The sequence below is a fragment of the Equus quagga genome, chromosome 10 (genome assembly GCF_021613505.1).
Source record: "Equus quagga isolate Etosha38 chromosome 10, UCLA_HA_Equagga_1.0, whole genome shotgun sequence".
In the NCBI taxonomy this organism is placed as follows: Eukaryota; Metazoa; Chordata; class Mammalia; order Perissodactyla; family Equidae; genus Equus; species Equus quagga.
The window spans coordinates 97,456,444-97,471,462 of record NC_060276.1 but is presented as its reverse complement, the minus strand read 5'-3'; the positions used below and the strand labels follow the sequence as shown (position 1 = coordinate 97,471,462).

At 36.8% G+C, this 15,019-nt stretch overlaps 1 protein-coding gene across 9 annotated transcripts in view; it reads right to left on the bottom strand.

Annotated features, from left to right (window-relative positions):
- The window catches only part of DMD (dystrophin), a 2,273,580-nt gene that overhangs the window by 579,112 nt on the left and 1,679,449 nt on the right, over positions 1 to 15,019 (bottom strand). The gene's annotated exons all lie outside the window — the stretch shown is intronic.

Here is a 15,019-nt window from a genome sequence, read left to right as displayed (position 1 = left end):
TTCAGACGTGTCATTTTTAAAATATTGTAAATATATATTTCTATGGTTACAATGGAGAGATCATGACTTTTTTTTTTTTTAAAGATTTTATTTTTTCCTTTTTCTCCCCAAAGCCCCCCGGTACATAGCTGTATATTCTTCGTTGTGGCTCCTTCCAGTTGCGGCATGTGGGATGCTGCCTCAGCGTGGCTTGACGAGCAGTGCCATGTCCGCGCCCAGGATTCGAACCAACGAAACACTGGGCCGCCTGCAGCGGAGCGCGTGAACTTAACCACTCGGCCACGGGGCCAGCCCCGAGATCATGACTTTTTTATACACCCTACTTTGACTCCCTATAATTGAGAAAAAACAAACTCCAATGAAAAAGCCCATAGAAAATTGTGCAATATTGGTTATTATTAAATATTCATGGCTGTATTAATTTCCTGCAACTGTTGTAACAACTTATCACAAACTGTGTGGCTTAAAACAACTCAGACATTATTTTACAGTTCTGGAGGTGAGAAGTCTGAAAATGGGTCTTATGGGCTAAAATCAAGGTGTCAGCAGAGCTTGTGTTCCTTCTGGAGTCTCTAGGGGAGAATTCGTTTCCTTGCCTTTTCCAGCTTCTAGAGGCCACCTGCATTCCTTGGTTCATGGCCCTTTCCTCCATTTTCAAAGCCAGCAGCATAGCTTCTTCTGATCTCTCTGATTCTGCTTGTATTATCACATTGTCTTCTCTCTTAGAAAGACCTTTGTGATGACCTTGGACACACCAGGATAAACCATGAAAATCTCCCCACGTCAAAATCCTTAATTTAACCCCATCTGCAAAGTCCCTCTCATCAAGTCAGGTAACATATTGACAGGTTTCTGGGATCAGGATGTGAACATCTTTAGGTAGCCATTATTCAGCCTACCACAATGGTTCTACAGCCATTTAGCATTAAATTGTTTGTCACAATGTGGCATACTTCTTTGGCCTGGTTCAATACTAAGTGAGAGTCAGTGACAAGGGTTACAAAATTCCACAATCTAGAAAGCTCGGAAGGCATAAAGCAGTGAGAATTCTGCTCTGCATGGCAGACCTGGTTTAACCAAAGGTCTCCAGAGGTGGGAGAGGTGTATTGTTGAATCTCCTTCACACAGTTACTAAAAGTCCATTTAAATGTCCCTATTAAGAGGTGGAAACTGGAGCTCACGGAAGTGTTACATTAAAAAGAAATTAATGAACTGTGACTCCCTGAGGAAATCAAGTGTTGCTGTTTTGTGACAAGCAGCTCTTGAGGAGTGAATCCTGGAAGAATTTCAGAATAAAGTCCTTATCTTTTGGGGAGTGCCAGCCTGCAGGAAAGGAAGGGGCATTGCCTTCTGGGATACAGAAACTCTATCTCCCTCCTTAGCTCAGCTTTGCTCATTCAACTTCATTCTTCCCCCTCCACATCCACTCAACATTCACCCTTCTTCCCAGCTGTCTTCGTCTCATTTTTCATTTTTAAACCTCATCTACTTTTTGACTTCTTTTCCCTACAACAACTACTACCAAAAATCCGAAAGTTTTTTTTATTGTTACCATGGAGAGGGCAATTTTCTCATCAAGGAAAGGAGGTGGTACAGAAGGAGAGGGAAGAACCACATACGAAAATTGAGAGTTAGCCTCTGTGTCTTTTCAACAATATCCAATTAAATCTTTTCACTACCATACACAAAACAACAGGAACACAGTGGGTAGCCAATTTAGCCCAAGGATGTGAATGAATCAGTAGGTTCTGTGATAATGTTCTGGAGGATGTGAGGGAGGTGGAGAGGCGGACCCTCGATCCTGAAACAGAGAACTAATGAACAATGATAAGTGATAGGCAATTACTATGTAGTTGTCTGAATAGACGCCGCTCTCTATCATTTTCAGGTAAATGACCTTCAGAATGGCGGTAGATGATTTTCTCCAAAACAGTGAAATACAAACATGAAGACAAACAAAACAAGCAGAGGCAAGAGACATGTGGAATATTTCTCAATGATAAGTTAAAAAAATGGACTATAGGGACAGAGATAGGAAGAGCAATTCCTAATGCTCCCTTTTTCTTTTCTCCACTCTTCTCTTTAAAAGTTGAAGACAAAGTGGAAGGAAACTCCAATATGGAATCAGCCGGTGGTAAACCATCAGTGAGATTTTAGTCTAGAATTTTGTATCTCAAACTAGAAAAAATCTATTGCTGATTCATAGATGTGCCAATATTAAGAAAGACCTGAACTAATATTAATCCTCCTGTTTTAATTCTCATGAGATGAATCATACATAAGCTTTATTCTTTCAGATCATTCTGAGCAAACCCGAATTATGAAATTTTTAAATGATGATGTTTCTTAAATTACAATAAATAATTCATATCTTTAGTAGAAGAATCTTGCATAAATCCTGTACATAAATATTACGCCCAAAGGCTTGCATCAACAAGAGTAAACAAAGGAAAAGAACTTCAAAATAGTAAAAGCATAAATTTAAAATTGTGGTGGTGATGACACTAAGAGCGACAGTTTGAAGTCGAAGTAGCAGGTTGATCAACCTTCCCTATGGCCCCCGCTGTCCCATTGCCCATTCTAGTTTTTAAAAATATGATGAGATTGTTTTATAAAACATAATGGCGAAGCATTTCAAATATACAAACAGGTATAGAGAATATAAGGGGACAGTTGGAGTCTGTGACCCGGCTGTACCAGTCCACACACACTCACTTGGCAGTGTAAAAGTTACATCATTGACTCACTTGAATTAATTCTTTAACGTAAATTTTTACACTAGATAGATGTTTACTTTTTAAAAGAGCAATGTCACTAGAAATTCATTTTGTCAAATAGTTTAGGGTTATAACTTTTGTCTACCTTAATCATGAAGTTGGGAGAATTAGAACAGCAAATAAGGATGCTATTCCAGAGCCCTGAGTCGAATGCCAAGCACCAGGCAGCTCCAAGCCCAGAGTCCACCCACAATCTCAGTAAACTCAGAGAAAATTCACCAGCGGCTGGTCTGTTTACAGTAAAGAATTCCCTTATGACAAAGCAGAAAATCCAGATCAACAGGGACAGAGGAAGAAATAAAAAGAGGAAGGAAGGAAAGAAGGAAACTAAGAAAGAAGGAAGGAGAAAGAGGAGGAATGAACTCTGATTTATGGGATGCTTGCTAATCTGCCTCCTGTTAGCATTTTCCACTTGCTACTTCCCAATGCTATCAGAAAAAAAGAGAATATATTACTCCAAATTACAGACTATTAAATAAACAGATAAAAACTATGATAATTTGCATGAAAAGAAAACAATAAGCTCTTTTCACAGCACAAACTGAGGGTTTCATTAAGCAAAGTTGTAGGGAGAAGCTACATATCTTTTAATCTCTCAGTTACTGCTGAGTCTGTAAATCCCACGCCCCATTACCCCCATACAAGCCAGGGAGATGTTTTCACAGAATAGCATTTCATTCGAGATTGAATTGACACCAAACGGTTGTCTTTTCTTAATATATACAAAGAACTTTTGATTTGGGGGCTCTGTGTTTTGTTTTGTGGTTGGACCACTCAAAATAATCAAATTTCTCATGTGGTTAGGACATAAAGATGACAGAAAGGTCTCACTTAAAATATTTAGGAACAAAGATAAAATGCTGGCAAATACACTGTTGACCCAGAGTTTGCTTGTTTACCAGATATATTCTTAAGGCTGAATACTCTAAATCAAGACAAATCTACATACGTATGTTCCAACTGCCCTTGATACTTGCTGTAAGAAAGATAAGTTGAATGAGGAAATTTGATCTTGGAGATAATGAATCATGGGAGACTCCTGATTGCATGCATATTAAAATGTCTGTGGTAAAATAAAAAGCAAAAAACATGTTTCCTTAACAAAAATATGTATGAATTATACGTTATAAAGGCTATAATTTCCTTTACCATACTTCAGCATAGACATTATATATGATATAGTAGGAGTGTGTTAGCAGTCAGTTAGCTCAATAAGGAATTCATATGCCGGATGAGGCCAGACTTTAATCAGAAAGACCAGATTCTGGAGACAGGTACGACAAGCATTTTAAGTATTTTTATCACAGTCAACACCAAGAGGTCTTGCTAACGAGCAAAATGAATGTTAGAAATGGATTTTAATTTATGATATTAGTGTTATTCAAGATAAATGTTTTGGTTAAAATATATTAGATGCAGTCTTCATCTTTTAAGGACCGGGTATAAAAATCCAGCAAGCTGTGGAGCTTGTACTTTTTGGAATGGTACCCAAGATTTGATGCCCAAACTATTCGGTGTCCCCACATCGAATCCAAAGATTCTGATGGCTTGATACTGTCTCTAAGGTTAACTGAATCCTGCCCCTAAATTCTAGAATATTCTCATGTCTGCCTTGAGTGAACTTTTTACACAGATGGTGATCGTAAACCTGATAGTGAAAGTATGGGAGAGTCACTAACCCTTACTTACCATACTAAATTTTTGCTATATATATATTTCTTTCCATAGCATTCTATATGGGTATGTATAGTCTTCATAGAAATATACGTGGCATATATTTCTACAAAATAATATATGTGGTTTGGGGTATGTAATAAATATTGTGACAAAATAATACCATGTAATACATATTGATTTGTAATATATCCCAATTTATTTTAGCAATCTACTCAGTTTTGGACATTTAATCTTTTTCCAGCTAGCCCCTATTTGAAATAGTAAGCTTATCTGTACTACGAAGCTGTAATATGCGGCCCAGATTCCCCTTCAGAAATAAGGGACTTATTTCTTCAGCTGCTAGTAGAGCTCCTGGGAGAGAGCCTGCAGCTGTCAACCCCCTTAGAGGAATTGCCCTGGCTGAAGCGAGCCATCTTTCCTAAGTTTATGTTTCCTTCCGTGAAAAGCTCACATCCAATGAGCGACTTGACCTGGAGTTAAAAAGGTCTGGTCCTCTCTCCCTGAATCATAACAATTCTGAAGCGTCACTTCAGCCTCAGAACTCCCTGAATAGTCAGAGGAGGCCTCTACTGAGGCTGCATCCCAGCCCAACTTCTTCTTCTGCCCTCTCCGGTTGACCCAACAGCGCTCCCAAATAAACATCCTGGATGCTGAACTGCGTCGCAGCGTCTGCTTCCCAGGAACCCAAGCTGTGACATTATCTTCCGGTAAATAAACGCTAGGCATTTGGCACGAATTTCTATAACACTCTTGTTCTAAAAGTCTTCATAGCATAGGGGCAAATCTTTCCTATAATAGTGTGCACATTTTCTTCCCATTCCTCCTTCATCAAATACTTGGGGACTTAAGGTAAGAATGATTTAGAAGAAAGAAAGTAGAGTGGACTCTGCATATCTCCCCGGGCTCAAACACACCTGTCTCTAGCCACAGAGTTTCTCAAAACCCTCTCTTCTTTGACCTGAGGCACACTCACCAGACTCTGCTGTCTGAAAACCTCTTTCAACAGAAGGTGCCCTTCTGGCTACACTCCAATTCTAATCCAAGTAAGAAATTCTTATCTATTAGGAAAATACACATTTTCTGAAGCACTTGGAAAATGATTAGAGTGAAACAAGTTTCTCTCTCTTTTTTTAATTTGTAGCATCAGATGACAAGGGGCTTTGAAACACTACCATTGCCCTTCTGATTCTATCTCAGGTTTGAAAGTTTGATTTATTTATGCCGCAAAAGGAGCCATCATGATTAATTGGTTTTTCAAGTGTCTATCATTTTTCACCAAGGAAAATTGCTACAATTAGCAAGAGGAATCTCCATACAAACCTATTTAATCATCTAAAATTAATATTTGTTTTAAAGAGCGGCTTTATTTAATTATTTCCTTTGATGGATGACGTGAGATACCACTGTTATGTTAGAGCAAAGTGAAAATGTGGAGAGAAGTAGCACACAGTTAGAGCAAATGCAACTGCAGAGTTGAGATCTGTTTACAAAGAGCTTACAATGTGCTTTCCCTCCCGAGAACCACAATGTATCATTGAGTTTTCAACCCCAGCTTTACAGATGCTCAAACTGAGGATCACAGAAGTTGTGTAGCTCGCCAATAACACAAGGCGAGGCTTTAGATGCCTGACTCCAGAAAAGCTCATGTTATTTCTACAAATATGAGAAAAAGCAGGAAAAAATGTTCACATAATATTAAGATTCCTCTTTATTTGAGGAAAGGGTGGAGTGTCCAAATTGTAACAAAAGTGTTCTTTACTATGATAGTCACTTTTTTCTTATGAATAAAAGCTGAAATTTGGAGATGTCATCAGAGTTGACAAAGAAAAATAGGATAAGAGAAAAGGAAGAAAACAAGGTAACAAGAAAATATTTCCTGTTTATCAGTGTTGGAAATCCTTATTTATACATGTTTATGTAATACATTATATTTCTCTTGATGTGTAATGAAAGAAAATGAATATGTTAGTTTCTATTGCTTTTGAAATGACAAAAGACATGGTATTCTGTGTCCTCTTTCTCTTCAGCTTTTAAATTCTGCAATTACTTATATAACATTACCAAGAAATAGGAAAATACAGTAGACCGCCTTTATCCATGGGAGATATGTTCCAAGACCCTGAGGGGATGCCTGACACCATGGAGAGGACTGAACCCCATATATAATATGTTTTTTTCCTATACTAAGCACTCGCCACACACTGTGGCTGTAAGTTTCACAGTTTGAGGTGCGAAAGCAAAACTAGCATCGTTTTTTCTTTCCTTACTAAGATGAGAGCTTTCACTTTTTCACTTAAAGGCAGCACTTTACGACTTCTCTTTGGCATATCTGAATCGACAGCATCACTACTCTTGCGTGTTGGGGCCACTGTTAAGTAAAATAAGGTTATTTGAACACAAGCACTGTGACACTACAACAGTCAATCTGATAACCAAGATGGCTACTAAGTGACTAACAGGCAGGTAGCATATGCAGTGTGGATACGCTGGACAAAGGGATGATTCACGTTCTGGGCAGGATGGCACAGGATGGCGTAGGATTTCATCATGCTACTTGAAATGGCGCACAACTTAAAATTTATAAACTGTTTATTTCTAGAATTGTCCATTTACTCTTCTTGGACTGCTGTTGACCATGGGTAACTGAAACTGTGGAAAGCAAAACCACAGATGGGGGGGATTGCTGTAGGATGAAACAAAAAATGAACCATGTTGATAAGACTGTTAGTCCAGTTAGAAAGGAATTATATTTGGTTGAAACATTGACTCCTCTGGGAAACTTTTCTTTTCAGTTCCCTTCAATCTGGAGTCATGACTAGAGTAGGTGTATTGGTAACCCTCACAGCATCTTATTCTGTAAAACCAGGGAATTAGGGTGGGATTCCTATCCTCCTTGCCACAATAATTTGTTCAGGTATGGGTTTATGATTTAAGCTAGTCCAATTGAGAGAAGCTCAAAACTTTCATTTGAGGGCCAAGAAAGAAAAGTTTTCTGGGGCCGGCCCAGTCCCATAGTGGTTAAGTTCATGTGCTACCCTTCGGTGGCCTGGGGTTGGCGGATTTGGATCCCAGGCACGGACCTACACACCTCTTATCAAGCCAAGCTGTGGCAACATCCCACATACAAAAAATAGAGGAAGACTGGCACAGATGTCAGCTCAGTGACAATCTTCCTCAAGCAAAAAGAGGAAGATTGGCAACAGATGTTAGCTCAAGGCCAATCTTCCTCACCAAAAAAAGAAAAGAAAAGAAAAGAAAAGTTTTCTTTCATTTTAAATATAGTGTGGTATGCAAAATGTATCCTGTAACTACTCTGACAATGTTGAAGAGCAAAAGTGAGCAATGAAATTGGAGTCTTGAGCATGCCATGCCTGAAGCCCATGCAATATATCTGTTACATAAACCAATGAATTCCCTTTCTTCTTAAAGCCAGTTTGAATTGGATTTCCTATTAGTTGAAATGGAACACATTCTCATTTATGTTCAGATTTAATCTTGAAGAATACCCTGTTTTTACCCAATCATAGAATTTATTTCATCATACCTCAATTGCCTATTTACTTTTTGGTTTTCTCAAATAGATTATAAAAAGTATCAACTTAACATAAGGTTCTCTGAGAAACAATCTATACGTCAAATAATTCAGTTTTCAAAGTGTTGATACTTGTTTAATTTTCTCTCTTTATCTATAGATAAAGTGACTATATATCTAGTTTTCCCTGGACGATCTTAGTTAACTCTTGTTGTCTGGCATTATTAATAATGACACTCATTTTCATTCTTAAATGTATTATGATTTAGACAATAAATCATATAATAGACTATAAGCTGGGTTTTTTTTTTTGAGGAAGATTAGTCGTGAGCTAACATCTGCTGCCAAACCTCCTCTTTTTGCTGAGGAAGACTGGCCCTGAACTAACATCTGTGCTCATCTTCCTCTATTTTACATGTGGGATGCTGCCTCAGCATGGCTCAATAAGCAGTGCTAGGTCTGCACCCGGATCTGAACTAGCAAACCCCGGGCTGCCAAAGCGGAGCACGTGAACTTAGCCGCTATGCTACTGGGCTGGTCCCTATAAGCTGATTTTTAAAAACAGCTCCATTCTTCCCCTTTGTAAGCTCAGTGTGAGTTTAAGGGAAGTGCCCTTAAACTGCCCCCTTGCTGTGACAACCTCATAGACAGGAGAACCTAACATTGTAGACCTCATGCCCCTTAGATTCCTTAGCTTCTCTTTGTTGCATTCCTTTAGAATCTCTTAGCAAGCAACCCGCTGAGAACTGATAAATGGGGTTGCAAGATAACCTGGTTGAGAAAGTAACTGTGTTTTTTCTTTAAAAATGAACAATAGCTATATTTTCCTTTTCACTTTTAGATGATAGGCATGGCTGCGTCCCTGAAGTCTGGATTTCCTTACTCTCAAAAGGCATTCAGAGCTCTTTGTTTTGGAAAATCTTGGATTTTAGAAAATGAGCTAGAACAACAGGAACTCCTAGGCATAAGAAAAGGCAGAATTGTAATATCAACTGGGAGATTTCTTTTCTGAAGACCCCTAAGCCTCTCGAAGGCCATTGAAGAATTCTGAAAAGAAGGGGGACTCCGAAAAATGACCAAGACACTGGATCCCCGACTACCCTAGAAGAAAGGCTCGGAGCCAAATTTTATTTGATTTAGAAAAAAACAAAGACACACAACATTTCTTATGCTTTTGGAGTTGAGAAATAATTCAATTGGGTTTTATCTGCATGGTTATAAAGGATTATCGTAGGATATTTTCACGTCAACAGAGAACAATTAGATTCAATGCTTGAAACCAAATAAATTCATTCTTAAAGGTAGAATTTAAGAATGTGACAGCATGATTACACAGTAGCAATATTTGGGGGCAAGGAATTGCTTTTCTAATAAGGAAACCATAATTGATATCTGCATAATTTCTGATGGTAAAAAAAATCGCATCTCAGCTTTAGAAAATTTGCAGATCAGTTATATATTCTATTCCTTGAAAGAATTGTAGGCCAGTTGATCCTGATTTCACAATATAATTAAAACTGAGGGAAAAAAAGGAAACAAAACAGGGCTTTAGCATTGGTATTATACTTTTAAAAAACAATAGAAGGTTGAAAAATAGCAGTAAGTATCATAATCACATACAATGAGTTGTCACATAATTAGAGGTTATTTGACATAAGCAGATGCGTACGGAGAGACCAAAAAGATAAAATGATCAAAAAATATTCCCACTCCTCCCACCAGCCTTACAAAATGCTTAACATCACGGTCACTAAGTTATCTGAAGACTATTCCAATGTGAAAGAATTAATATATATTTCTTTGTAAAGAAACAGATACATTTTATATGCCTTCAATATTGGATAAGAAGTTTAATTCAAAAGTTTAAAAGCAGATATGATTCCATTTGGAAGTTAGTCGAGTAAAGGATAGTTCTGGGCAATTTAAAACAAATTCATTTTTACTTTGAAACCTAAGCTTTAAGAGTCAGAGAAAGAAGAGAAACAACGTAGAACATGCCTCCTGGTTGTGAAAAAATATATCTAAAGAGATGAAGGCCTGCGGAACATCTGTGATTGCAATCTTTCTGCTGTAGACCGAACAAGTCGTGTTCTATTCAGTAAAGAGAAGTTAAAGGAAATAAATGAGAGAGAGCTTTATATCAGCTAAGTCTATGTGAGCTCTTTCATATCATATGATGGATTCTTTCGAGGGTACTTAGTTGTAGGTTCAGGGGACAGCTGACATCTGCCACATTGAGGAGAAACAGTCTCCGAACTTTTTTGACTGCACACGCCTACTATTGAAAAAATTCTGGCTCACACATAGGAATCCATATTTATTCAAAATTGTAGACATATACTATGTTATTAATATACGTACTTTAGAAAAAATATTAACTTTAAAAGAATGAGATAAAAATAAATATAAATAGAATTTATGTTCTTCTGATATATTCCCATTGAGCGTTCCTGTAACTGAACATTCAAAGGAAGAGACGAAGCTTTGCATTTCAAAAAGAAAGGTGAAAAGTGTGCGATTTCTGTCTTTTAGACCTTATATAGGAAAAGGTTAAGATATATCTAGGCATTTTAATGCCTTTAAGTACTGCCCTATATTGTGTGCTTCTCTTTAACACTTTTGTGCTGATTTTAAGAATTAATCAATATTTTAAATATAAGTTATTATATGTAACATATAAATATATCTTATAGACAACACTGATTTTATGGAACGCTTGTTAAAGTTTTTCCCTCAGATATTCATTCTGGAGAAAGCCTAGCTACTTGGTCCCTGGTAAGTACATCATAATGAAAGGCACAAATGCTATCCTGGTAAGAGCTCCCTACATTACAGACATGGCGCTAAGAGGAAAGATTTCTGAAAGATTAATTTGGTAAAAATAAATGCATGTAGAGAAATCAAGCAACTCCCAGAGGCATGCACATTTGACTAGGATAAGTTAACATTCTCTACACTGTGCTCCTTAAGATGTCTCACACAAACGATTTCCATGGAGAAATGACTGAGAAATGCGGAGCTCAACAGTGCTAACATTCCTGTGGGACTTTTCAGTGACTGCTATGGTGATGTACAGTGTAGATCTCTATGACGGCAAAGTCCAGGCACATTTCTCAGCTTATTTGTCTTTTTCGTGAGGAACGTCTATTAACATTTCATGAATCTAGTGTTCCACAGAACAGCTGGGGAAAGGTTGCAATATTCCAACTCTTAGGAACAATAGTATATTTCCTAGTCAAAATCTCAACACTCATCATTTTCTACTTTTTTACAGCATAAAATAGACAATTGAAATTATGAGAGGCAAGAGTGATTTCCCTTGTTGGAACACATCGTGGGGAAGAAGGAAAAATCTAGGAACTTGGGCCTTGGGATACTGCTTCAATGAAGAGAGCATGGATGGCCAAGGAAACACGGGGGCTTGCAGTGAAAGCTCGAGAAGATCACGGAAAGGAGTTATAAGATGTTATAAAAAGAGCAACACAGTCAGAGAAAAAAATTCATCTTCTAAAACATGTTATATAAATTGGGCCATGTTACTTATTTTCCTGTTTGATCATCATTCTAGAACTGGTAATCTTTTAATTGCTTATATTTTTCCTTGAACTCCGTGGGTGTGTTTGCGTGTTAATAATTCAGAATATGAAAACTGATGACCTAATTCTGTGTATATTGATGCTAATGGACCTTTTCTGAATTTGTCAGGCTATTTAAGCTGTTATGTGACTGCTTTCTCTTTCTCCAATTTAAAAATATTCAGAGGCAAAAAGATAGAAATGAATAAAACAATTTTTCCTTAATTTTATTTCATTGATAGCTGAAACATATGTGTTATAGCTGTTTAGAGTAGCCCTGCCCAATAGTACTTTCTGCAATGATGGAAATGTTCTGTATCTGTCCTGTCCAACACGGTCGTCACTAGTCACATGTGGCTACTGGGCATTTGAAATGGGGCTAGTGCGACTAAAGAAGTGATTTTTACATTTTAATTAAATTTAAATAGCCACATGTGGTTGGTGGCTATTGTATTGGACTGTGCAGCTTTAGAGAATTATAGACAACACATGTGGTTAATTAGGACGTTATTCCTTGAGAATAGAGGAAATATAAACACAATGTATTTCAATTTCCCACCTAATTTGCATTGTTTTCAGTGACCTTTGTACAGAATGATTGTAAAGTAAAATCATTGACGTCTACTCTAATACTAGGGTTATTCTTTTACATTCACACTCCCATTCCATCTCTGTGATGAGAGAACTAAGAAGACAGGAAAACAATCACATCATTTTTAGCTAATTAAAAGCTACTTAAGTCTAAAGGAGAAAAACATGCTTTAGTTAAGAGTGTCTTGTTAGGCACAGCCTATCCAATATCCATTCTTTCCATCTTAACTAAAAGAATCCAGATTTTGCTCAGAACAGCAAGGTTTTAGGATTAGATCACCAGTTTTATTCTGAATTATGAATAAAGAAACACACTTACTCATTTAAAATACTCTATCATCCCAGGATCCCTTGAAACTAGGAGTGGCCATGTGACACATTTCTGGTCAATGCCGTAGACATTGACACAAAGTAGACATCTATGTGTGACTGCCAGAAAAGCTTTTGTTTTCCTTCTAAATAGGAGCTGACACACCTGACACAGGCATTTACCTTCCCATTTCCCCTTTTTCCATTTTGAAACACAGAGATAGTGCTTACAGGCAGCGTAGTCACCTTGAGACCACCAGAAGGAATGAAAGCTGTATGTTGAGGATGGCGAAAGAAGGAGTTGGGACACATGATTTTGTGGCTGCTGAACCTACCCTGGAACACATAATTCTGGAGGTCTCGCTATGTGAGAAAAACAAACTCCTCTCTGGATAAGCTATTGTGTGGAGGATTTGCTCACAGGCAGCCAAACGTGCGATCCTACCATTATTAATTGGAAACAAAGAGCCTTTAATTTCTAAAATTCTTACAGTCTAAAATTATAATTGTTTTTGCTTGATGTGGTAAATTTAATTCCCCGGAGCCTTTCCTTCATCACTGACCAAAAACAGAAATAAATCATGCTGCATTTAAAAGTTAAAATAAACATAAATATGCATATGGCTCTATAACAGATTGTTAAATTCCGAATGCTAAGTAAACCTAGTCATCCGTGAAGATAAAGTAAATCAACAATATTTATAAAATGCTAGTATGTCCTTAGCTGCAATAGCAAAGAGAATCCTATGCTTGCCTTTAAGGAAATTTAAATTCATTGCAAGGGCTAAAATATGAAAAAGTAAAAAGTCAAATGACAATAAATGTTTTAAAAGGGAAATTCAAGATGATAGAAGCAGCTTTACAAGGAAATATATAGTTAACGGGCAAAATAATTTTGCAGTGAATCACTAATGAAAAAGACCAATATGGTTTGGAGTCATCAAAACAAATTTCACAGAGAAGGCAGGGATAGATCTCCAAGGCTTCAATGCTCTGACAAACCAGGCAACTCGACGTTTCTCATCACTATAATCAACTTTAAGGAATGGAAAGGAAGCCTAAGTCATCGGTGTGGTAACTTCATAATTGGATTTGGTTAGAACTCACACCTTGAAATGGTTGCAATGGTTTTCATCTAAAAAGTTTCCTAATGCTAAAAATAAAATACATCCTCCTTTTGATTTAGAGAACAATCTTACTGTAAAATCTCATTATAGATAGCTTCTTGCCTGCTTGCATTCTTTCCAACTGCTATTATCTGCCCCCAATAACTGTCCTTTTCTAGTGCCTAACACCTATTATATAACTTAAAAAAAAATAAAATTGAACTCGGGTAAGTGTGGTAAAGTGGCAGTTTGATTTTTATGTCAAATTTCTCAAAGGGCATTTATGGTTCTATCTGTGGCAGCTTTTTATGATTTTCATATAATATGACATGACAGAAAAGCTTAGCCTCAGTAGGGTTGCTGTAGATTATTTTTCCTCTCACCACAGTCTAGTTCTTTTAGTTTTAGGGGGGAAAAAAAGCATGGAGTTAAGTGTAAATTATTCTCTTCTCTCCACTTTCTTAAGTAGAGATTTATCTATATACTTTTGCGCCAAACCTTCCCCATGGCATTACTTGTTCTTATTTCTAGTGGGAAGGTTTAAAAAGAATCATACAGCTGAATATAGATTAAATCAGTTTGGGGGGGAGGGTGAACATTATCATTACAAATTTATTCCACTTCCATAATTGAAGGGAGAATATGTCAGGAAACCAAAGCATTTCTATTCTTGAGAAAAATAACTTAGAAGATATTCTTTCCTTGAAAAAATTATAGGAAATACATAATCCTTGAATATGATGCTACTTGTTTACACAGAGTGTGAAATATAAAGGTGAAGGAATCTGGGAGGATTTATGAATTACTGAAATAATATTCAAAGTTATTTTTATAAATTTAATAAAGAATTGACTCCAATAACTCTAGAACTACCCCCAGGTTATTGAATAAAAATTAACAAGACATCTGGAAAGAGAAGTCTAGTTTAATTTTCTTCTATATGAGAAAGGCAGGCACATATTAGGAGGAAGAAAATAAATGATTGATTGATTCATTCATTGTAATATGTATACGATTGAAACCACCATCGCACTTTTTTCTCTTGTGGCAATTACCACTGCCTTTTATGTTTCCCTCACAGAAGATACACTCTAAAATTGGAGCCGATATTCTTATTTTTAATCCTTAAGAGCAGATAACATGATATCTTTCACTACAAATGTTTAATAAGTAACAGATGAATGAAAACTTAGTCTTATACCAAAAGCTCCTAAAACGTAGTCATTATATTCCTAATGAATCTGCATGACATTGTAACTTAGGGGCCTCCAAAGTAGGTATTTGAGAGAGGAAAGAAAGTATGAGGAGTATTTATTTTCACTGCAGACTATTAAAAATATCTACTTTGTATGTATGTTAATAATATGTATACACATATATGTATCACTTTAACGTAAGTAATCATATACAAAAAAATGTGGATAAATGTACAAAAACACTCTAATAGCGATG